At 33.7% G+C, this 25,432-nt stretch overlaps 1 long non-coding RNA gene across 1 annotated transcript in view; it reads right to left on the bottom strand.

The window, feature by feature from the left end:
• LOC134538258 (uncharacterized) overlaps positions 1-24,987 on the bottom strand; it is a 149,306-nt gene extending 124,319 nt beyond the window's left edge. The window contains exon 1 of the long non-coding RNA XR_010076113.1: positions 24,826-24,987. This is a non-coding gene — a long non-coding RNA (uncharacterized LOC134538258). The remainder of the gene's footprint in view (positions 1-24,825) is intronic.
• Between the last annotated feature and the right edge of the window lie 445 nt (positions 24,988-25,432).

The following is a 25,432-nucleotide window of genomic DNA, read 5'->3' on the forward strand; positions in this document are numbered from 1 at the left end:
ATATAAGGTTTATTTTACACTGTGTACGAACATGTATGGCCATGTTCAAATCCTTAATATTTTATGAGCATAAAATTATTTGTGAATGCAGCCATAAACATCACCTAAGCTGTGTGAAAACAAACATTCCATTTTTGGGGCAAATCATAATTTAATTTAAACAGCCATATATTTATTTCACACAATTCAACGTATTATTTTGTTGATAGGGAAAATTATGATCCTCGAAATCTTTTCTTTCTCTCAGTGATGGTCAGTATTGTAGGTCCCATCGTTTTCCATTGCACATAATCATGCATGCCATGTAACATTGACATTTTACTTACATTTAATTAAGTTAAATAACTTACGCTATATAGGCCTATGCTAATAAAGTACTGACAAATGTAATTCTAACTGGAATCAACACATAAATAACATTAAATACGTCTGGTGTGTTTGATAAATAATATATATATATATTTTACATTTGTTATCTCTTGTTTGTCTCTTCGACGTCAGTAATAGCGTTTTGTAGTACATCTTGTGTGTAGGGTGTTTCTTTTCATTCTTTTTCTTTATGTTATCTGCATTGTGGGAGGCACTTTTTGTCTCACGCTGTTCAATGGCACCATATATCATAAATAAATAAATAAGTGATTATTATTTTATCTGTGTTGTTTCTGCCATATTTGAATTATGCGGTTTGAGGTGAAAATGCTGTACTAATGGTTATTATCAAAGTTTTTCTACGTAATAAGCAGTTTCCACATGTACATATGTACATATCGCGTAAAACATTTTAATGTACTTGAGTTATTCCCTAAAAATAATAAAACAGGATCTAAAGAACTACTAAACTCATTTACAAATATCGTTATTAGTATCATTGCGCATGCGATGCTTAAAAAAATTACAAGATAATTACAAGAAATCGCATTTGTTTAGAACAACGAGGTCTAATAGTTCAGTTAAATATTAACTCTCTGTAAAAATATGCTGCAATATTTTAAATGAAGCAGCATAACAATGGTAATATGTTCGTACAATTTAATAATAAGCACTACATAAATCATATTACTTTTTAGATATTTTATTCCTTCATGGATTCGTTGCATGCTCATCAACTCAGAATTGTCACAGGCTATATTTAACTACCGGAAGTTGTCTTAGTGGAGCTACCCTTAGCTCTAAAACAAATTACTTACCATGAAACAAAACCATCTTTTAAATACATGTATATTGGCATATTCATATCTATTACTTTCTTTTTACAGGCCATGCAGGAAACAAGATGTTTTAGTTGAGCCATTGCTATCCAGTAGTGATGTCGGGCATGTGTCGTTTTGCCTAAAGGCGTTTTGCCTAATTTTAGGCAAAACGCCGTTTAGGCAAAACGCCGTTAGGCAAAACGCCGTAACGAATTCATGTTTAGGCAAACCACCGTTAGGCAAATCGCCTGTTACTCGTGATGTCGGCTAAGAAATTGGTGACACAACAGAAAATGGGCACAATGACTTATCTGAGGAGTCTGATGGTGACTTACCTAAGTTGATAGTTGAAAAAGACGACTATCACATTCCTGTCACCAAACAGCTGTGTGGTAATAGATGTGTCGATATTGCACATATAATATAACAAATGGAATCACTTAAATCCCACAAAAAGGAATGTACCATGGGAAAATTTAATTTCCACAAAGAAACCCGTTCGGTTTTTTTTATACATGGCAATTTGTATGTGCATCCTGCGACCAAGTTCAACACATAACTTCTGACAATAAAAACCAGGCTGATGATATCAATGATGCTGCTGTTTGGGGAGGTGTGACCATTGGAATTGGCTACAGTCAACTCGAAGAGATATTTTCCGTTATGAACACTCCCGTTATGACATGAGACATTTTGAAAACACGAAACTTCAATTGAACAGGTGTTACAATTATTATTATCAATGATGATTACGTTTCTTTGCCTAGTGCATTGCGCACGTACTTTGCGTTTCCATGAAAGAAATAATACCAGGTTACATTCCATTGCATTATATTGTAGAACAAATATCACCAAACTACTAAGTGTAATAGCCTCAGCATTAATAAATAACGACACACTAATTAACACGAATATTATGAACGTTAAGAATAAGCATAAGGTACTTATATGAACTTAAATAAATGTAGTTAGCCAACAACAGCATTATATTTTCCTTCAATACTGAAATCATTTTTACTTTGATATTAATGACTTTCAGGCCTGGGAAAAATATCTGACAGCAAAAATGAACGCAGCAGGCGTTCAAAAAAAAATTGCTGAAGAAAACGGCCAAGATTTATCTTGCCAGTTATCCCAAAATAAGCAGGAAAAATATCAGTACCTCACTTTGCAAGTATGATCACCGGTTTTCCGTGTGCAGCACAACTATCACAGAGGGGAAATGTTGAATTGTCTGGTGCATTTGTTTTTTATTTACAATATATTTTCTTACTTAAAATATTTGTCAATGTGCCACTCTATATTAGTGTTGTAGTGACAACTACAAAGTACTTTTAATATTTTCAAAACGGCGCTGACGAGCGGCGAGATGCAAATGATGCGTCACCGCTCAGACTCACGGCGTTCACCGCGTCTCTCAAACACCAAACATCTCAAGTGGTATTTGTCCAGAAACCCGGATTGCCGTGGAGAGATGTCGGCGTGCTATGTGTAACTGACTGACACATCAATGATATCTCTAACTACCTTATTACATTAAATATGTAATGTATTTTCGTGTTAGCTTGTGCGCCATCCTCTAAAAATAGTTATTGCATAAATCGGGTAACGTTAATAAAACATGATTTTAAAAAAAATGTCATTACATGTATTAGCGTCACCCTGCTCACCTAGGCTAAATGCGATGACACCTCTGTAATATTGAATGTAGACAAAAAGCAAATAAAGAATTTACGCCTATAACTATAAAAGTTATATAAGCTTATATATTGCACAGGCCGTATGCGTGTGGATGAAGCATCATTAAAAATAATCTAGGAAGTATATGCGAGATGGCAGGTGTGGAGCTGGAACACGTGTGAAGCCGCGTACTGCTGGCCAGCGAGCCAGGCGCCGGGCCACGACACGACAAGGCGACCAGCGATCAGTGGGCTCTGAGCTCCGAGTTGTTGTCTGTCACATCGTCACATCCTCCCCCACCCCAAAGGGCCAAAGGGCGCTCCCACAAGCCAGCGCGACTACCTGCTCCCAGCCTACAAGCAGTTAGCTTTCCCTCCGCTAGGAGTGATACTGTCCATTTTCATACGCGCGTCGTCTTTCCATTGTTCGGGAGCGGAGCGACACACCCTCCCCCTTCGGAGGCTGTCTCGCCACTGAATGCCCAGCGGCGCGACCCTGAGTCTTATACAGCGCTGTCAGTGTGTTCGGCCATCAGTTTTCATGCTATTGTGAGTGATGTATCAGTTTGAAGTCATTCTGAAGTAGGGACGATTTTTGGACCTCTTGAACAGCCTTAACACAGCGACAAGTTTTGCAGTGGTTGAAAAAAAAAATGTACTCAGATTCTTCAAGTTTTGTTTAAAGATTTAATTATTTTCAACAGTTTATTAGTTCAGCTTCAACTTCAGAGGCGTGTGTTTCGAATAATTTTGCACTATTAAACTTTTATCATACACCAAACCTCTTTGCACTAATTGCGGTCCGACAAGTTATTTTTTAAACTTAAATTGGCAAACCTGTACAAAGATATTGGAAAAATAACATTAAGTAAGTAACTTTGATAAACAAAGTTTATATTGCACTTTCGCAGATGTGGTACAAGCATTTGAAGATTAGGTAGAAGTGGAATATGACTTTCCCAGGAGTAATAATGACAACATACTGGTAAATTTAAAGACTTCACAAAATAATCGAATGTTTATTCGTACTTTCAAATAAATCGATCACAACGCACAGAAACTACTCCTGGATTGTGATTTCCATCTGACGAGTTCTGTTTGTAAACAAGTTAAACACGCACTTCAAAAGGAGAGGGCTTTTGCTGTAAGTTAACCAAGATTTATTTTTAAAGGTCTTGTTAATCCTCTAACATTATTCTTATTATTTCATGTACATAGAAGGTCAATTCAGTATTACTAGTTGGCGTTGAGTTTCCCGCAAATATTAAGAAGATGATTCGACAATTTGTCACCAATGTACTTGGTAAATTAAAACTTGTTTTTTAAACTGTGTAATTATACATCTAACCGTTTTCCTTTTATTTATTTTTTCATTCAAATTTTGCTCGTTTGGATTTCGGTTGATGATTTGAACCCGCTTTCGGTAGTTGTTTGGCAAGAGTGGTGCTTTGGGCATACAGACATGTCTCTTTCTTAACCTTAACCCCCTAAATTTTCCCTACCCCATCCTTTCAACGTAACAAACCTTACTCCTCCTTCCCACCCTTCCGGGACTGCCGGGCGTATTTGCATATGTGATTCTCAGCAGTTCCGGACGTTCTATTTTTTTTTTTTCGCATTGAAATGTTTCTTGTCGGCCGTCTTTTGTTTTGATATTTTTTTTTCCCTTCATCTCCTCGCTCGCCTGTTTGTTCTGCGGCTCGTCTTTTGTTTCATCGCAGGGACGCCGAAGGACATGTGCGCGATGATTGTAAAGGGAAATGATTTTTTTCCCCTTCCTCTCTCTCTCTCTCTCTCTCTCTTCCAGGAGTTACGAGGAGAAGAGTAAGGGAAACGGAGGGTAAGAGGGGGAAGGGAGAATGACGACCTTTATGCAAATGAGCTCGAGGCGGCTATGTCAACTACCTGACGACACACGGGTCGAAGGGCACTCGGAAACAACGACCGCTCTGGTCCTGTGTCCTGACCCCATGGGACAGTCCGCCACGCAGCCAGTCCCCAAATGAATCCGAGGATGTGAATCAAAAGCACCGACGCTAGAAATAATAACTCCTTACACTCGGGCGTTCCTTGCGCTACACAAAAAAGTACATGACGAATAATAAAAGAGGGTAAAAAATATCTTCATCTGTAAAAATCTTGAATGAGTTCATGTACGGGATTTTATATTTTTTTTTTGGGGGGGGGGGGGGGGGGGGGTAAGAGGAGAAAGATTATTCAAAACAGAGTCCTCGCCTTATTCTTTCAGGGATACATGCTTAGTTCCTGTCTGAGGATCATTTCTGGTAGGTCGCTGAATTTCGTTACAATATGTGCTTTAAATTTCTAGACACATTGTGGCCGACGAAAGAGAAATATTTGTATCTGACAATGAGTCGTTGCTGGTCACTTGTATTTTGTAGCTGTTAAGTTGGCTATAAGTACATGCATGTGTATTCCAGATTTATTGTTCGTTATTATTATGTAGTGAAACATACATAGAAGTTTCTGGGATAGGATGTAAGAAATACCTAGGGACCGGAAAAATTCGCGGGTTCAATGATCTGTAGGATGAACTCCATAGTTCAACTTACACTCGGTCAAATGTGACCCACTCATTGGCTGCTGTCTTGTGAGACGTCCCAACGTAGCAGCCTGTGATTCGATAAAGCTTTGGTTGGGTGTTTCTCTTTGGCCCAGAGTCATCCAGGTGAGTTGTGGGCCAATAGCAGAGGCAGCACTGAGGTATAACTATTTGTATTTTAGCCTATCGCGAAATTAACTCGCGAATTTTTCCGCCCTCTAGAAATACCATATAGTAGGTACAGGTAGGCTTTATTCCCCCTTCCCTCTGTTGGTGTCATTATAGTCTGAAAAAGTTTAACTCTGTGGTGCTTATGCAATTGGGCCACAATTTATCTCAAGGCACTTGGGCCAATTACAAATTCTAATAAAAGCAGTATTTCAAATTAGTAGTAAATGTGCAGGTGTCATTTGTTTGAAAACTTATAGGACTGTAGAATCCATCTTAGAGGTCGATGAATTTTCCAGTCCCTATTAACGACCAGGGATGTTCAATTGTACAAACATTTGCATTCTATGCTGTCACCAAATTAAAAAATAAGTGGTTTTTGCAAAAGTGGATCTGCTAATAACTTACATTGAACGTGTTTTGTTGAACACCAGTGTTGTGCTGTTCACATGTTGGCTATTAATATCGCTTTTGGATGAAGAGTTGAGTGCATATTTAACACCGCCACTTACGCAGCACAAACAATTATTCAACTGGCGGTATTTTATAACTACGGAAGCGTAGTACTAGATACCCCGGAAATATTGGTTTCGAGGTTGACTGCGAACATGTTTACTATTGCATTGTTTTGATAATCGGATCACAAATGTTTGAACACTCCCTCCCCTCTATGTCTGTGGGCCAGTCAACTATACCAGTCAGCATTGGAGCGGCCGAATCACACCGACCTACCACAAATAAGGGAGCTTTTGCCTTCAGTAAGAAATCAGCCAGTATAAAATCATATATGTGTATAGTATATAAAGTAATATGAAATTCAGCCTGACAACAAATGAATATGCGAAATTTCCGGGTCTCTACTTAGTAAAATACTATATGCATATAAACTACCACACTAGGCTACTCTCGAAACATCTGTGCTACCTTTTAATAAATTTGTAGGTGCCATCAGAATTCTCGTTATAATTTGGAGACAGGCTAGAATGCAAGCGTGCCTACACCAGAATAAACTTTTTTGTTGGTTCACGGATTCTTTGTCACTCCCTGTAGGACTAGAAGGCTATTAATCTGACCAAATCTTGTGTGACCCGCAGAGAAGGGGAATTGTGGCATCAGCCAATGAGCACACGGCATCGACTTGATTACCCATACGTTTGTGAATTATAGCCTGGCACCCGAAAAAAACGCGAATTTCACAAGACTAGAAATTGTTAATAAAGCTACGAAGATGGAATGATTTGGCTACATGAATACACTAGCTGCGGTACTCGGCGTTGCCCGGGCTGAACACAGGGTGAAGGGGACCTTTTTCGAAATCAGATGTACTTAGTAATTGTCTTCTTAATTTGAATGTCAAGTGTGCAAAATAATTTATATCACTTTCAGATCCCGACAGACGTTGTTCTGCCAGTGTATATTTATTTACCTGTATACATCTAAAAATTGGTGGTCTGTGTGTAATCTATACTCTATAAAGCACTATAGAAAAAAGCTGAAAAATAAGAGATTACTAATATTGAAAAGATTCCATTATCTAGCTAATGCTCGGCATGCATTGCAATGCCTCATTCAGTTTTGTTTTGTAATATGTTTGAAGTAGTTACACATATACAAATCATCTATCCATCTCTCTAAATATATATTTATCTCTATCTACATATATATGTATCTCTCTATCTCTATTTATCTCTTTATAAATACATATATACCTCCCACTATCTCTATCTCTTATATTATATATAAATCTCTATATAGCTGTATACATCTATATATCTCTTTATCTAAGCCATTTCATTCTATGTACCTCACTGTATCTCAACTTATCGCTCTGTCTCTCTCTATCTCACTCTATATATATCTTTCTGTCTCTGTCTCTCTTTTATATTTAAATAAATTGTGTCATGCGTGCGCAGTTATACAACAAAAATAGATGAAGTGCCGCTATATAATATGAAATAAACACATTTTTGGAAACGATTCGTGCTCCAACTATTGCAAAATATTCATACCGTCTCAGAAACCTTCACGGGCATGCGAATAACAACTCACCAAAATTTCATCGCAATCGGATGAATGGTATAGGTACGCATACGGCACAAACAAACGAAAATTAAAGACATGACAAACGCATCAAACGATGGTGCTTTTAAAATTCAAGGCAACTCTATCTATTGACGAAGTTAAGAGCAAAACTATTATTACCGCCTTTATTTTTCTAGCCGCTTCGAGCTCCACTAAGCGGGCTGGTCTTACCAAGGAGAAAAATATGAATTTTCCAGACCTTACATGTGTGTGATCGTGTGTCAGACATAGAGAAATGACACTCACTCACTATTTGTATGTCTATGACCTATGATTTTTTCTGTTATAAAATGAAATTATCACTTTTTCACTCTATTAGGGATGGAATTTCATATTAATATGTGGTCTATGTGTTAATCCAGGTTATGAGCTCGCTGTAGGCCAAATTTCGTCCAGATCCGTTCAGCCGTTCTGGCGTCATTGAGTAACCAACATCCATCCATCCATCCATCCATCCATCCAAACTTTCACATTTATAATATTAGTGGTATTAAACGCCTGACTTATAAATCATCGTCACTTGTTGGTCAACTCTTGGCATTTTTTTTAAAATATGATATACTAGCGTAAAATTTCCATAATGCCATTATATCACAGATGAACAATTCATGACCTGGACTACATTGTGTAAGAGAAAACCACTACTCGACTTCTAAATATATTGAAATCAAACAAGATAATACAGCCTTGCAAAAATTTTAATTTACGGACTATACTTTATGGTTGTTCTGGACAAGAGAGTCGATTTTTCTGAAGCAGAGTTATGTTTCTTGTACCTCTGTTAGTTCATAAGCAAAAATGGTATCAAATAATCAATACAAGAGGGTATGTAGTAGTTTATGTACTAAAAAAAAGATGTGAGGGCCAGATACATCTAACCTCGGTAAAGTGCAACAAGTTGCAAAACACCTAAATTACAAAACTCGGACACGAAATTTATACGCCTAATTTTTTAAAATAAAGCCAAGCGTGAAGCGTGATAAATACACGAAAAAATTTTTCAACTACATTTATTGATGCAATTACACGCAGTTTCCGTACCTGTTACTAGATTTCGCTGCCTAAGCAGTTATTATTATATTAGCAGAGCGAAATTTTAAACTTTATAATGAAAAGGCTCCAATAAAAGCGAAGAAGACTTGAAGAAAATACTAAACCCTGGCTTAGTATCTGATTTTCAACAAGAGATTTTATTAAAATATTGCCCATCTTGTTGAAATCTATTAAACAGTTAAAACTACAAAATTTTCCTTTGGCTTTGTGAACTTTAGTTCTCACCATCCGCCAAAGATGGCAGATGTGGTTACACAATTCCGTTCCATGCGACTTCCGTTTCATTCACTAAATTACTCCTACCAAATGCTGTATACCGAGAGCTAAGAGGTTACACATCAAAACATTATATATGTGTGTGTATGTATGTGTATATATATACATATATATAACCACTCGATTTTCATGGAAGTAAGAAGTTATGGAGTTGGTATGCACCTTCTTAGCCATGTTAATAATTGATATCCAGATGAAAACGTCCATACCTCACCTGTAAAGCAAAACAAACGTTCTTCAAACGGGAGTTGAATGACGATTTCTGACTGAATTACTATCATGTTTGTTAAAAATCTTCATTACACAAATGAAATTTTAAGATCCCTTCTAGCAGGTTCTTTTACGCTATCAAAAAAACTTCTGGAACTAATCTATTAAAATCTACGACACCTTTTTATAACCAATAGTGAACCGGAGTAACACCACTATTTGTTTTCTATTTAAGTGTTTGTCCCCCTGCGACATATGATTCATTAAAAATCTTATTAAGGGTGTTTGAACCGTGTCATCTGGGATTTAACAAATTTGTTTTTCTGCCAAAACCTCATCTACTGCGGATTATAGATCCGAATTATTGGCACTGCAAGGCATGCATTATATCGGTTTAAACTGTTATTTATGCTGTTAAGAGTTTGTAGTTATTCTGATTTATATGGGTGATTCTTAAAAATAAAAGAACGTATTTTCTCCAGATATTTTTATTTTAGATAGTGAAACAAAAATTATTTTACTTCACATATGACACCTTACATATATATTTTTCGACGTAGTCGCCAAACAAATTTTAACATTTGTGATAGCATACCACAATATTTCCTATGCCTTCTGCATTCTCAGTTACCTGCCAAGTTGTCTCAAGGTTAGTAGAAGGCCTTGAAGTTGTCTAGCCGGTCACTAACTTTCTATTTCAGTTCGTTCTCCTCTCGTACTGGTTCCTGTCCATCCTAACGAATTTTTTTCCCCCCATCAATCCTTGATTTGAGTTCCGTCAGTCTCAACTGAAGCTTCATTCATCACATTACCACAAACCTCGGTTGTCTTCTGTCTGTAAATTTAGTAAGGGCGGACTTTAATCGCATTCGCAAAAGCGTATCACGCTAGGAACCTCAAACTTGGCGCGGGGTCACACGTTTTCGAAGTCACACTACGAACTGAAAACTACCGTAGAGTCCCGCTGTTAGCGTCACACTGGCTGAATGGTTGGGCTGGTCCTTGTTGGGAGGGGGGGGGAGGGGAGAATTTTTCGGCTCGTTACATGAAAACGTTCTTTACCTGCAGAATGACCCACGTATGTTTACTTCGATGCACTACCACGCTGCGTGGTTAGAATGCTTGGAATTTATTCTGTCCAGTCACAGATCTAAAAAAAAAAAAAAAAAAAAAAAACTGGTTGTCTGTAAAGTCAGTTTACGGACGATAGTTTAACGTGACAACGTCATAACAAAACATTGATGAAATGATTGCAAACTTTTATGAATGAAATTGAATCATTTTTATTGAATTATCACTCTTTTGTATGGATACAAAGAATGAGTGAAATGAAGTCTACAATTTAATTGATAAATTTAATTTTATTTGCACTCATTAATTCAAATATGTTTATTACTTTAACGAAGACATCATTTTAACTATAACTTTGATACATGTTTGCTATTTAACGTCTATTCTGTTAAGGATAGGACGATGATAGGAAAAGTAGGAAACGAATGGGAGTGTTTCTCAAGTTTAATAATGTGCCTCGAAAAAGTCAAATCGATGGTTGTTCCAATCGAGTGGAAGTGTGATAGATGCGGCGCAAGCGTACAATGAGCGTAACGGGACACAGAGTAACGGGACAATGTGCGTAATGGGACACTTTTTCGTGTGTGCAGCCGGCGTTCATCGATTTATTGGACGTTGTCACGTCAAAAAATCTTAGTAAAATAAACGAAAGTTGCTGTCTGTATAGCATACGAGTGCCGACTGAAAGATTGAAACACCCAGCTCTGATATCAAGGATAGTCACGAGAATGCTAAGTTTTATTCAGGTTGGCTAGCAAAACCTGTAATGAAAAATTCACTGACTCTTCAAGATTTTTTTTAAAAAAATTTCCTTAACCACTAAAGTTATTTAGTTACCAATATCTATGAAAAATTCAAATTCAAAATCATGACTCGTAAGCGTTCAACTCTCCACTATTGCATCAGACAATTACAAATAAATTATTTTATCGCTCCATTGTCCATACAGACTGGTAAGGGGGAAGAAAGTCTGTGTACGTGGGACCAGTGCAAATCAAAAATAAGTATTTGCTATAACATTGTTTTTTTATAAACCTCGCAATTAAAATGGCCATTTAAATTATCCTCTTATTAGCCAAGAAATTCCCTGAGTTTCCCTGCCTTTTCCAAGTTTTCCGTTTTTCCTTGTTGCCAACCACCTTGTTCATTAAATTGGATGTTAATTTTTAAACATATTTGGGTAACTATAAGGTTATTTATGATAATAGTAGTTTTGGGGCTATCAGATAGAAGATAAATCGGAGTGGTTATTTCATGTTCAACCTTCATTTGAAAGCTGGAACTTTTTCGGAGTGTAGGCCACATTCTGAAAATAAATTGTAATTTCTCCAGAACCACTTCTTAACTCCTGGGCCAGAACCACCTTAACTAAACTACTTACATAAACGTCCAGCCTTACTATAATTTTTTTATTTTTGCAAATATTTAATTCATTAGAACCGTCATTGTTTAATAGAGTAATTTACAAGGAATGTTTATTTTAAAATAAAACATAGCTGGATCATTAATTCTTATCAAATACTTTATTAATTTTGAGTAAAGACCGGATTTATTTCATATTGGCTAGAATTTAAAAGATTTTAAAATATTTACCTTTGTGCAGCATCTGTGATTGGGCAACTATTTATCCAAACGAATCTGGGACAATGGAAAGCACTGAACAAAATAAGTATGCCTGTAAACAGTTCTCGTAAGTCATTAGCAACTGAGCATGTAGCATTCGACTCTAGCTGTAGGATTGTGGAGTCTAGTCTAGAGGTCGCTGAACTAGCGAATTTTTCCAGTCCCTAATTATAAGGTAGATATAAATATTGTCACTGACTACATTACAAACATTTCCAATCTAGTCAACTCACTTTAGCATTGCTTTACATAAAAAAAGTTCTTTTTTGGATTGAGTAAGTTTCAGGGTCGAATGTACGAACTTTATAATATAAGTTGGGTAACTCTAATGTGATAATAGTAGTTTTAGGGCTATCAGATAGAAGATAAATCGGAGTGGTTATTTCAAATTCAATCTTCATTTAGAAGCTGGAAGTTTTTCAGAATGTAGGCCTCACTCTGAAAATAAATTGTAATTTCTCCAGAACCACTTCTTGACTCCTGGGCCAGAACCACCTTATCTAAACTACTTACATAAACGGCCATCCCTACTTTAAAAAAAAAAAAACTTTTGCAAATATTTAAGTCATTAGAACCGTCATTGTTTCTGGCGGCTGATCCAAGGTAGAAGAAATTTGAGGGAGGGGATTAGGATCCGATGCTATCCATCCCTCTTGCTTCTGATCAGGATCTCACACAGGATGAAACGACATATAACCTACTGTGGAAAAAAAACTGGGGCTCAATATTACATAGTAGACACATGCGTAATTCGGGTTATTTCTAGGCATCAGGATTGTGTATTTGGCTGCTGAGCCATTTTTACCTTTCGGCCGAATAGCATGTGATTGGGTCATTAGAACCTTTTTTTGTGTGTGTTTTTGATGGAGTCTTTTGTCCGTTACATTTGGTCTCGTGGCTGGCGTGTCTCACGGGCCCCGGGTTCGGTTCCCGGCTGGGGGAGGGGATTTTTGACGTGACAACGTCTAGTAAATCGATGAACGCCGGCTGCACGCACGAAAAAGTGTCCCGTTACGCACATAGTTCCGTTACACTGTGTCCCGTTACGCTCATTGTTCCGTTACGCTGTGTTCTGTTACACTGCCGGCGAGTGCAGTAATAATAGGTTATGTTACAATTGACTAAAAAATTATGGTGATTCATATAATTGATGATAGATATTTGATTACAGTATATTCATATGAAAACTTGTTCATAATTATATTGAAACTTTATAGCTAAACGCCAGTTTTTAAAATTAACTACAAGTCATCTACACGTGAACTGTTTTGTCGACTGTTTATAAAGTGAAGTGAAAAGTTAATGTGTTTTTCATTGCTTATTACAACAACAATTTCGGCAATAAAGGCTAAATATTCTTGCATTTTAAAAATCTGATTACTAGTATAATTTCAAGTGTTTATTATTTTATTATTAAAATAAAAATGATTCAATTTTATTCATAAAAGTATGCAATCATTTCATCAATGTTTTGTTATGAAGTTGTCACGTTAAACTATCGTCCGTAAACCGACTTTACAGATAACCAATTTTTTTGTGTGTTTTTTTGATGTTTTTTTTTTGTCTGTTACACTTGGTCTCGTGGCTGGCGTGTCTCGCGGGCCCCGGGTTCGATTCCCGGCTGGGGGAGGTGATTTTTTTTCCTTCAATTCTTCCCCCTGGGGTTCAGGACTGGGTGAGTCACCCTTCTTCATCCGGCGGAAGGCAACGGTCAACCACAGCGGTATCATCCTGCTTCGGCAAGCATAGGGACGTCACCGCCGTCATCACCGTGACGTTTGCTGTGCTCCCGACACACAGTTACGGGCCAAGACGACAAGAGCGTGGTTAAAGTGTACACTGGTGTCCATTCCAGCCTCTCTCTAAATTAAAATATCACGAATTTCGCAGGTCTGTAGACGTAGCACACTAGTGAACTGAAGTTATAATTATGACAGTATTAGCTGCCCCCCGTGACGTGATAAATAATTTCCTACAGGTGATTTTCAGACGGTAACCTGTTAAAAAACATTAGGGTGGTACGAGGTAAAAAAAAAATGGTATGGTATTCTTTATGCCATGTCATGCAAACATTTATATTAAAAATTCTTATTTTAAATGATAATACTGAAAACAAAGATTGCTGGGTTTAATCAACCTCAATAATTAAAAAGGCTCCCTTTCTATCTTAACTAGCTTCTGGATATACCTTTAGTATGAATCTGCAGTATATTGACAATAACCTGGTTTCAAATAAAAATATACATATTCTTCTTAAGTTATAAAACAATAATTAATTTTTTGCAGTTTATACATTTGCTCGAAATATATTGTGATATTATGGGTAGAGACGAGTTTTTAATTAATTAATATTAAATAATTAAAATAATAAATACATATTATTTTCAGTATCTCTAAAGGTATCGAAAATAGCATTTATCGTGGAACAGCACTTTGAAACTTTGTTGCACTTTCTGTCCAGCTACTATCTACATATAGTGAAAAAGTCAGTATCAGTATGTCTTTAACTGTAGTCTATAACCAACCTCGCAAAACCGTGTGAGTGAACAGAAGGCTATTTATTGCCTAGTATCGGTAACACCGATATTGTAACTGATAGCTTTTCAATAGAATGAACAGTGTTTTTTTTATTATTTGAAGGTTTGGCATGAACAAGTGAGCCAAAACCAACTAAATTATTTTAGTATCAGCCATTCTTGCTGCTGTAAATTATTTCTCGAAAACAGCACAAACTATTTTAATGAAAATAACTAAATTTTCGGCTCAAAATTTACAGAAAAGCTTATTTTATTGTCAATTTTTAACACAACAATAATCATATAGTTGTTTGATTTTTAATAATAAAGATAAATTTTTAAGTAAATGATATTGTCAAATATTCGATATCATTCCGATCACAACATGGTAAAAAAAGTATATTTCACTGATAGGAATCGTTAGTAATAACAATAGCATGTTGCGTCTTGTAATTCATAATTTAACGCATTACTGATTGTGGGTATCATGTAGGTTGCGAAGTTAAAAGCATGCTAGTGGCCGCTATATAAGTTTCTAGGTGCATTTTCGGAGCGGACTGCAGCAAGAGAATGGCGTAGTAAATAAATTATAAATATAAATTATAAATAAAGGAATACATACTGTACTACAGTATGTGTTTCAGCTCATAAAAATACATAAAACTAAGGGAACATTCAACAACCAAACAAATAAACTAGTGAAAAAAGTATAATGCAATCAAACTACAAAAATCTCAAACAATTTTGTCTCCAATTAACTTCCGTACAGTGTGACTTTACAGGTACTATTTAAAACATTCCATTGATTAATGTGTATGATTTTTTCATTTACAATTTCTTACAAATTTTCATTTGACAGCGAAATAACTCTGAAAAAAAAGTCTTGTTGTATAGTTGATGTCACTGATATGTGAAGTTTAATATTTTATAGAGTTTTGGGAATTGAGAAGTAAATAATACTTAATAAGATTAATTAAAAATATCGGTTGTATGATTCTTCACAGGAAATTGTTTTGTTGACGCTCAAAATTAAATTGCTTACCACATTACTTTCATGAAAAATCTGCAAACTGTAATATTTATAGCACTTGTAATACATATTATACATGAGTTAACTTTCTCAAAAGCTAATTTTATTCCTCAAAATTTTGTACTTTTGGATGAACAAAGGACTGAACTTCAGCCGGGATTTTGCAATGTGAAAAAAAAGAGAAATTAATTGAAGCACTTTAGTTTTCACCTTAAAGTATTGAGATATGTTTTTCAACAAGACATATTTTGTGAATGTAAACTGACCAAAACAGAGAGTGAATATTGGTTTCATTTGGCTAAATAAATACAAATATCATTTTTTATGTGTTGAAGCATCTTTATCACTGAAGACTGAAAATTTTTCAAAAATTGAGAAACAATTTTATCACTTCTTTGAAAGTAAATTATATGAACTTTGAGTATATGCCTCTTACTAAAATTGTCAGTTTATAAATACCAAACTTTGGTATTTATTGTTAAATAACTATTGTTATTTGCCACTATGTGTAACACCGGTTCTCTTAAGTAAAGTAAACTTTCAACATTTTTTTTTAATTTTTGTAAAAGTAAGGAAAATAATGAGAAGAAAACATCTAATGTTCCCACATATTTTTGAAAATTGTTGATTCGAGCAAAACACACAATATGACAACTTTTCACACATGTAAGCATATTTAATAGTAAATAAATTAACTAATTTTAGTTTAAGTGCAGATTATATTAATTGATTTCATATTTATTTAATTGAAATGCCATTTTATGTAATGATTGGGAACACTTCTTCGTCTTCCTTTAGTGCACCCTCAGATGTACCTAAAGGTGGAAACATATTACCTATGTTATTTGATATACCTATTCCTTAAAGACATAATCAGTGTACTTCAGTACTCCAAAGCTTTGCTCTAGGATTATGACTTAAAAGTCTACACAGCTGTAAGAATAACAAGTATGTTCATACAATGTGATATAAATAATGTAACAGAATGATGCGTAACAAGTAAATGCAATTGAATTTAGATAAGATTAGATAATGTATTCCCAGAAGACGCATACTATAAAATATTTATGTAATTAATAACAATATGCTTCAATGAACGCAAGGTATGCGTTATTGTGTTTATTAAGATTCGAAACTTTACTTTCAAAGTCATGGTGATAGAATAATTGCTAGTGTGAAAAAAAACGGTAGGGCTGATAAAATATCATATCTTACTTATTTGGTCAATTCTCCTGACCCTATACTAAGTATCTATTTCACTTAAGAACAAATGAGAATATGGCTCAGTCATATGCAAATCCTTAATCATTAATGATTCAAATAGACTTGAAACTATCAGAAAAAGCTGTTTACCACATTTTTAATAAACACCCCACTGAGCAATTCGACTGTAACAAAACCCTTGATGCTCTGACATACACTGCAGTTTAGAAGAAAAGTGATAGATGCTGTTTATGTTATGAATTGTTTTTTAATGTTTTCCACATCTATGAACGTTTTGAAATATTCGACTGAGAGTTTCTCTATAACAAAACAGGACACATCAGTTATTTCGAACCAGCCACAGAAGTCACGAATTGACAAAACGTTGTACAAATAATTCTAACGCTTGTTAAAAAATATCTGCACCCTTTAACTAAACGAAAGATATCAATTAAAGACTTAATAAATTATGTTTAATGTTGAAGATGTATAAAAATATTAACACTGTTTTTAAAAATCAATGAAATTAAATTATTATTTAATTATAATCATGTTTTTATATTTGTCGTCTTAAGTTTATGTTATACTGTATTTATAAGAGTAATGCTTATGAGTTTTTTATTGTATTATTTGTTAAATGACTGCCTCTTAACCCCTTGCTGCCCAAAAGTATTAAAATTGCATAAGAATTTTTTTTAATGCATATATTCTTTATTAGCTAAAAAAAAGTGTAACTTCAAATTTTTTGGTAATTTTTACATCGTTATAATTATAAAATCCAGGTATGTATCATATTTGCTACATTGGGCACTTATGGTATAATATTATTTACATAACAGATAATTTATTTTTATCCTTACCAGGAGCAAAATTGCAGGAATGGTTTCTTTTATAAAATATTACAATTTGTCACACAAAGGTTTAACACAGTTTACATAAAAAAATTGCAAATGTAAAAAATCTTGTGAGCAAAATAATTCACCACTCATGTTTACAAAAGAAACTCTGTGAAGTACACACACCTAATCTCATTTGCTTCTCACCTCAACGCGTTCGCAACGCTGTATAATAATGTTTGCCTTGTGGCTGAATACAACGCTGCATAATAATGTTCTCCTTGTTGCTTAAAACAACGCCGTATAATAATGTTCGCTTTGTGGCTGAATACAACTCTGTATAATAATGTTCGCCTTGTGGCTGAATACAACGCTGTATAATAATGTTCGCCTTGTGGCTGAATACAACGCTGTATAATAATGTTCGCCTTGTGGCTGAATACAACGCTGTATAATAATGTTCGCCTTGTGGCTGAATACAACTCTGTATAATAATGTTCGCCTTGTGGCTGAATACAACGCTGTATTATAATGTTCACCTTGTGGCTGAATACAACGCAGTATAATAATGTTCGCTTTGTGGCTGAATACAACTCTGTATAATAATGTTCGCCTCGTGGCTAAATACAACGCTGTATAATAATGTACCTACGCCTTGTAGCCGATTTCAAGCGCGCGCACTGCTCTTTCCTTCCGTGGAGCACGAAGTTCACGCGCGGATTGTCATATGGCTTCACGTTGCTCTTCTAATGCTCTCAAAGCTCTCTGGGCTATGCAGGAAGTTGTAACTACGCAAATATTTTCCCCCCGCAAACGCTAAATCACACGGAGCGTGTTACAGCAACCCCCCCCCCCCCCCCCCACCTTTTTTTTTCCAATCGTGGTTCAAATAAAATACTCCACTCATTTAACGTTCTTTATGGTTGATTTATCCATAAGCAGTAAACTCACATAAACAACAATACTTAAAACCCTCTTGTTATTCAAATATGGCACCTTTATAGGATCATTCACTAAAATAGTTCTAATCTTATTTACAATTTTAAACTAGATAATAAATATATATATTAGATTTCTTCAGCGGAGGAATTTTGTGGCTGCAGCCAATTTGTTTAATTGAAATAATCGGGTGTAACACCTTTATTTTCCAGATGTTTTTGTGACACATTTTTGTGAAATAATTTTTTTGCGGCATCAAAATCCACGGTGGCTGTAGAACTTAATTCAATTAAAAATATTCCAGATGATCAATGACCAATCTTAAAAATATGTATATATAATTTACAATATAAAATATGGTCTGCCACTACTTCAAAGACGTATACCAGCCAGCCTTGAGGAACACTTACCATAAGTCATAAAGTGTTTTCAACTTAGTTTGTCGTGATGAAGTGTGTCGGTCAAATTCAGACTCATCTTGTGTGTATATAAAAACTATATATATATATATATTAATGTGTATATTTATATTTGTGTGTATACATATAGCCTATTATATTTATAAGCATACATTAACTATTTTTCTTATGTAGGACTAAATTAGTTTTTTTTCAAAAACTGTGTCCGTTCAACTAACTGTCTGTTCCGACGTCACTCAAAAAGTAATAAACGGATTACTATGAAATTTTTTTGTTAGTTATGTCCTTAGCTTACTTAAACGCTATTGAAGCCTTCATTGAAATTATACCTCTAATCATTTAATCAATCTTATCTCCGAAGCTAATAAAACATAAGTTATCATATAGGCTATAAATAAGACTCATACATAAAATTCTAACTTCTGTTTACATTTTTTTTTGAAATTCTACCCCAGGAGTGTAAAACAGACAACATTGGATTTATGGATAAAAAATAATATCCTTGAATCTACTAGAGAAGTAGGTAAGAAATTCAGCATATAAATATTGCACACAGACTTAGGCCTACTTACGATACTGTATTCTTTGCATTTTCTGAATTCAACCTCTACTCACTGTAGGTAATCAACTGGGAGGTTATGTGTAGGGTACGAATTATAAACAACTAAACACTCCAAACTCTATTATAAGTTTTTCTTAGGTATATTTCAAAGAAATACTACTTATTGTAGCCGTTACCATGGTGTGACTTACGGAAAATTTTTTATATAGTTTTTCGTTTTATGGTCCATAGACCCCAAAACCATCGTCAACTCTAAAGTTATATATATATATATATATATAAAGTTATATATATATATATATGATACGTTAAATGCCGCAATTTTTCACAATCACTTCCAAACTGATGCTTAAAATTTAGTAATGGAAAATTACGGTTGCGTTCTTTAATGGGCAAATTCCGACCAAAGGGGTAGAAATGGGAAAATATTTTTTTGAAAAATAGAAAAATCACTGTAATTCCCATAATCTGACAAATATCACATTCGTTTCAACGTATTATAACTCGCAGGAGTAATACCAAAATCTTTTGTCTGAATAAGTTTTTGATACGACCAAGCATAACTGCAAAGGATTGAAAAAAATGAGTTCAAGGACAAAAAATCATAACTCCCTTCATAGGCACATCATATGTGTACAGATTGTGTGTTAATATTTTATTTTTATCTAAAAATATAACCAACAATTTTTTTTGTAAGACGGACCATTGTTGCAAGTGGTTAAAAAAATTAAAGGATTTATTTTTAAAAAATCATATTTGCCTTATTATCTTTGAGAGATTTGTGCAATGGGAGTGCATCAAGTCATATTTGCCTTACCATGTACACTATTAAATCCTATCTGTTTTATTGTAAAATCTTAAATTATTATCTACAATATTCGTCTGAAATATTTTTTATACGACCAACCATTACTCCATTACTGCTAGGGAGGAATAAACGGGGTTTGGATGACAAAAAAAAGCATAAATCTCTTCTTAGGCAAACCATCAAACTCATTCTAATTAGTTTTAAATATTATAATTTTTATCTAAAAATTTTGTCTGAAACAATTTTTGATTAGACGAACCATTGCTGTAAGGGGTTGAAAAAATGAGGGGTGGAATTAAAAAAAAAGTAATTACTCCGTTAGTAGGTACACTATCAAATCCGTTCAATTGTTTTGTAAATCTTATAATGTTTACCTAAATATATTGTCGGAAACAGTTTTTGAAAATACAAACCATTGCTGCAAGGGTTAAAAAATCCTGGGGTTGAAAAAATATAGTAAATCTTCGCTGCCATGTACTCTATGGAATTAATGTTTATTTTTGTTTAACTTTTACAGATATTTTTTAAAACTTTTGTTTTAAGTATATTTTATATAACAAATAATTACTGCAAGGGTTGGAAATAACAAGGGTAGGAAGAAAAATAGCATTGCTTTTTAAATAGATATACTATCAAATCCATTATATCAATTGTTAAATTCCTAAACTTTGTCTAAAACCTTTGGCTGAAACTACTTTTGATGAAACGAACAAACTTTTATCGTTAAAACTAAAAAAAAAAAAAAAAATTCTAAGCATCAAATTCGTCGGAATTAATTAATAACCATCTTAAAATTAATTTAAACATTTGTCAAAAAAATTATACGACTACGTATTAGTGCAAGTGATGAAAAATAATGTCTGAAAGTCAAAAATAATTGCATAGCTACCTTAGTAGTCATAATATGAAATTCGTAAAAACAGTCAATGCTGGATGCATTAAGTTAAAAACATTCAAAATATTTTCGCTGCCTGGACTATGAGAACATGTTAAATGGAATTTTTTTTAATATTGGCGAACATATAGGATGTTATTTAGGCTTCATTAAGTTCCAGGAGTTTATAGAAGTTTCCAAAATATTTTCAGAATAAATAGTACTTTGAAATCTACCTACGCATGTAGACTGTGCGGAAAGGATATTTTTTTTTGTAATACCACATAATATAAAGGCGTGGAAACGGGTTGGATGTGGTTTTATACTAAAAAAAAAAAAAAATTCACCGCAGCTAATCAAGCAGTCTTGAAGCTATTGAGAATGAAGAATTAACATGTATAAAAACGGTTTCACTAAATTCGGTTTTACAATACAATACATCATCATATGTTAATTTAACAGGAGGAAAATACTGGCAATTAATAATAAACAACCAAACAAATTATTTTATTAAAGTAAAAAAAAAATATGTGCCCGTAGCTAACCAAGAAGAAGATTTTGTGTGAATAATATATTCACATCAACTACCTATTTACACATATTTTTTTTTAATTTTGAAAATAATTTTGGTAATGAGGTGAAGAGTGGTTACGTTTCGTGTTTATAAAAAATAAACCACATCTTAGAAGCTAAAAAAGTGGGATATAAGATTTTAGGTAGCAATGCTAAACAAAAAAATCTACCACCATCTTTTCATCATTTTTTTTCCAATGGGAAAATGGGGTAATTTAGGTTTAGTAAAGAAAATAATATAAAACAATTGATTAAGTGGGAGGAAAGAAAGTGGGCATAACAAGATGGATCACATAAAGTATTCTAAGTGTGACAATTTTTTTCATTTTTAATTCTTAATGAGTGAAATGGGCATAGATGGAGTTTAACTAAAACTAAGCTTATATCAGAATCCACTTAAGTATGAGATCAGAAAAATAACTTTTTTAATCTAAATTGAATATAGGTAAATTATTGATTTTTGTGAAGTTTTTGAGATTTTGTAAAGACGAGATGAATTTTGTCTTATTAGGACACGGGTACCTTTGAATACTCTAGCGAGATGTGTGGATTTTAACATAATTATATATATTTTTTTAACAAAAAATGAACACGAAAAATTTTTGTTTGCATATTTTGCGGGAAAAAAGAGTAGCTGTGAGACGTTTTTAGTATGCTAATGAAGTCTTAACATGTCTCATATCCACCGATACGAAAGTAAAAAAATAATAATTTTTATAAGCTACATTTAAAATAAAGATACGTGCATTTTAACGATTTCCTCAAATTATATTCTGCATGATGTGGTAAAGGGAAGGGTTATATGAAAGTTGGCAATATCTAAAAGAAAGAAGCATGTGGTTTCGCGTTTTTTTTTTTAATTTGCTCCTTGCTGGAGTGAAAAGGAGGTAAGCGTAATTTTATTAAAGGTTAAAACGAGATATACAAACAACTGGCATCTGTAATGCGCATTAAAAATAAATAAATAGGCCTATGTGCCATTTTTGTTTTAAATAAAAAAATTACAAAGACCTGACATTTTATTGTGTCTATTGCATCATTCAAGGATGTTTGAAACTAACAACACACTATTATTACCCTTAAATTTCTGCGAGTGAGGTATAAATAGATATCAGAATAAATATGAGAAGGAAATTTCACCTGTAAATATCGAATATTTCTTCAATATTTTAAAGGTTCAATGGACGTAGTCAGGATTTCAGGATTTATGAAAGCACGAGGGGGGGGGGGGGGGGGGAGCCGAATTAAGCCATAAGCACATATTTCGGATAGGCCGGTTCCTGTGGTTCTCGGAAAAGGAAGGAGGGGGGGGGGGGGGAGATTTTACTCTATCCCAGGATATGTTTTAAAAAATTATGTTTTGAAACAAGTTTTTAGGTTGTATGAGATCCCTTACGTGTTTTTTCCATAACCTGAAATTCTTAAATAAAAGGTTTCACATATAAAAGGTAGAACCATACAATTCCACTGCTTATGATTATGATTTACGTGAATATAGAGGAGGCTATTCTCTAATTTAGCATAACCAGTGGCCATAATTCAGTCATTTTAAACTGGTTAATGAGTTTTTTTTTAGAAAGTTTCTTATGATTATAGAAACCAATGAAGAAAATACTTATTTTGTAGGAAAAAATGTGTATCTGTCTTTAATGTATAGGTAATAATTTAAAAAAAACTATTGAAGTTATTTTGATAAAAAATAAAAATGTTTCATCAATGCTTTAATACCTACTTAGCATCTCCAGTAAATCTAATTATTCAAAACTATTTAAATATTTTGGTTTTTAAAAAATAGGTGTCATCAATGTTTTAAAGCCTACTTAACTTTTACAGTAAAATGATCATTTATAAGTCTAATGAAATATATTAATGCCGTGTCATTTTTAAAACATTTTGTTTTTTATTAATATAGATTTTCATTTATTGTTTTAAAAATGTTATATTAAAACAACAATAATGTTATTTTATTCATCAAGTATGAGTGGTACGTATTATATAATACAATAAGTTATAAATATAATTGGTAAGCTTTATTTATGCTAATTCAAGTAATTAAATGTCGTTTCTACTTCAAATTAGAAAAAAAGTTTTGTATTTTATATTCAGCTACTGTAATTTAAAAAGAGTTGCAAAAAGGATTGAACGGAACTTATTTTGAACTGTCTACATGTGAATATACTAAGTACATAATATTTCAAACTGATTTGTGTTATAAATCCACCTTTTTCATTAGGTAATGATTCTTTAGAATCTCGAGTATTGGCATTCTCTAAGAGTTCAACATTAATTGACTAATGTCGCTAATTGTTATTTAGAAAACTCGCTAATTAATATATATTTAACAGTCGTATTTTGTAAAACATAAATTACACAAATTCCCTTTCAAAAGCATACGTTGGGTTTTAAGATTTAATCAACTATTTAAAACATTGACAATATTTGCCCGTACGTTCAGCGAAGCTTGTCGGCGTATTGATTTAGTTGGTTTTCCTCATGGTAGATAGTGCTGCAAGCGTGTTTTTAAAGCGAAAGCGAAAGGATAATCGATCACGAGTAGGAGTTTGACAACGTATTAGTTTATTGTAATTTATAAGTTTTAAATATTATAGTATATGTTTTCTTGGAATCATAAGATATTATTTCATCAAACCAGATATCTTTATGAGGAAGCATTGATATTATTTTTAAATTGTATGCCTATATTTTTTCAGCTTTGTGTACTACCTATACGTATAGGCAGGCATATAATACTTCCTAGTAAGTGGATAGATGCGTAGCTCTCACACAAAACTACTAATTCTTAAAAAAAAAAATCCATTCAGTCAATAAAAATATTAATACATTAAAATCTATGTTGAATTAGCGTTGAATATGAATTGAAACGATAACATAGAACGAAACACACACTAACACATATATGACCAAGATAAATAAGAGATAATACAACTTTATTTAAATACTTAGATTGAAAAAGTTATCGCTATGCTTATTTAAATCTTTACTTTTACCCTGAGCGTTCAGATCACGTAGTAATCAATAGAAAAGTACTCAAAGTTAAGGAATTACATCTATTTTGGTCTACACATATTTTTACTTAATTAACATGGCGTCACTAAGCCACAGCCATTAACAGGATATGGTATGACTTACCACAGAAGCCGAATCTGCTTACTTAAAAACAACACTCCTGCTTAAGGTACCGTCAGATACCTCCTTATTTAATTAATGACTAGGGTTCTGGCACGATGCTAGGCCGTCTCAAACCTAAGGATGCCTAGCTAAACTATTTTAATAGCCGTACGTAATTGGAGCGTCACTTAACCTTTACAACAATAACACTGGTCAGGGAAGAACTTTTTTTTTTAAATTTACGTTGCTTTCTAAACGCAGCCTAACGATACTGACGCCTGTGACGTCATAACATACTTTACAACAATACAAACACATGTATGTTATTTACACTTTTACGTTCAAACAGTACCAAATGTAAAATGGAAATTATTTACATAAATATTTATCATACAAATAGTTAAAAATACGTGAAATTTAAATAGACTTTCTTGTATGGTTGTGGCCATACTTTCACGTTGCGCATAACCAAGACAATCGTAGCGTTGTTGAATTTTTCATATAAGTGTTAACCAAAACTTGATAAACATAAGAATTTATACACGCCTTCATAAAATTCATAGCCTAATAACAAAGTTTGTTTTCGGAAGTCTCTGTGCGGACCATACGCCCAAAACACTAGGCTATT

The sequence above is a fragment of the Bacillus rossius genome, chromosome 13 (assembly GCF_032445375.1).
Source record: "Bacillus rossius redtenbacheri isolate Brsri chromosome 13, Brsri_v3, whole genome shotgun sequence".
In the NCBI taxonomy this organism is placed as follows: domain Eukaryota; kingdom Metazoa; phylum Arthropoda; class Insecta; order Phasmatodea; family Bacillidae; genus Bacillus; species Bacillus rossius.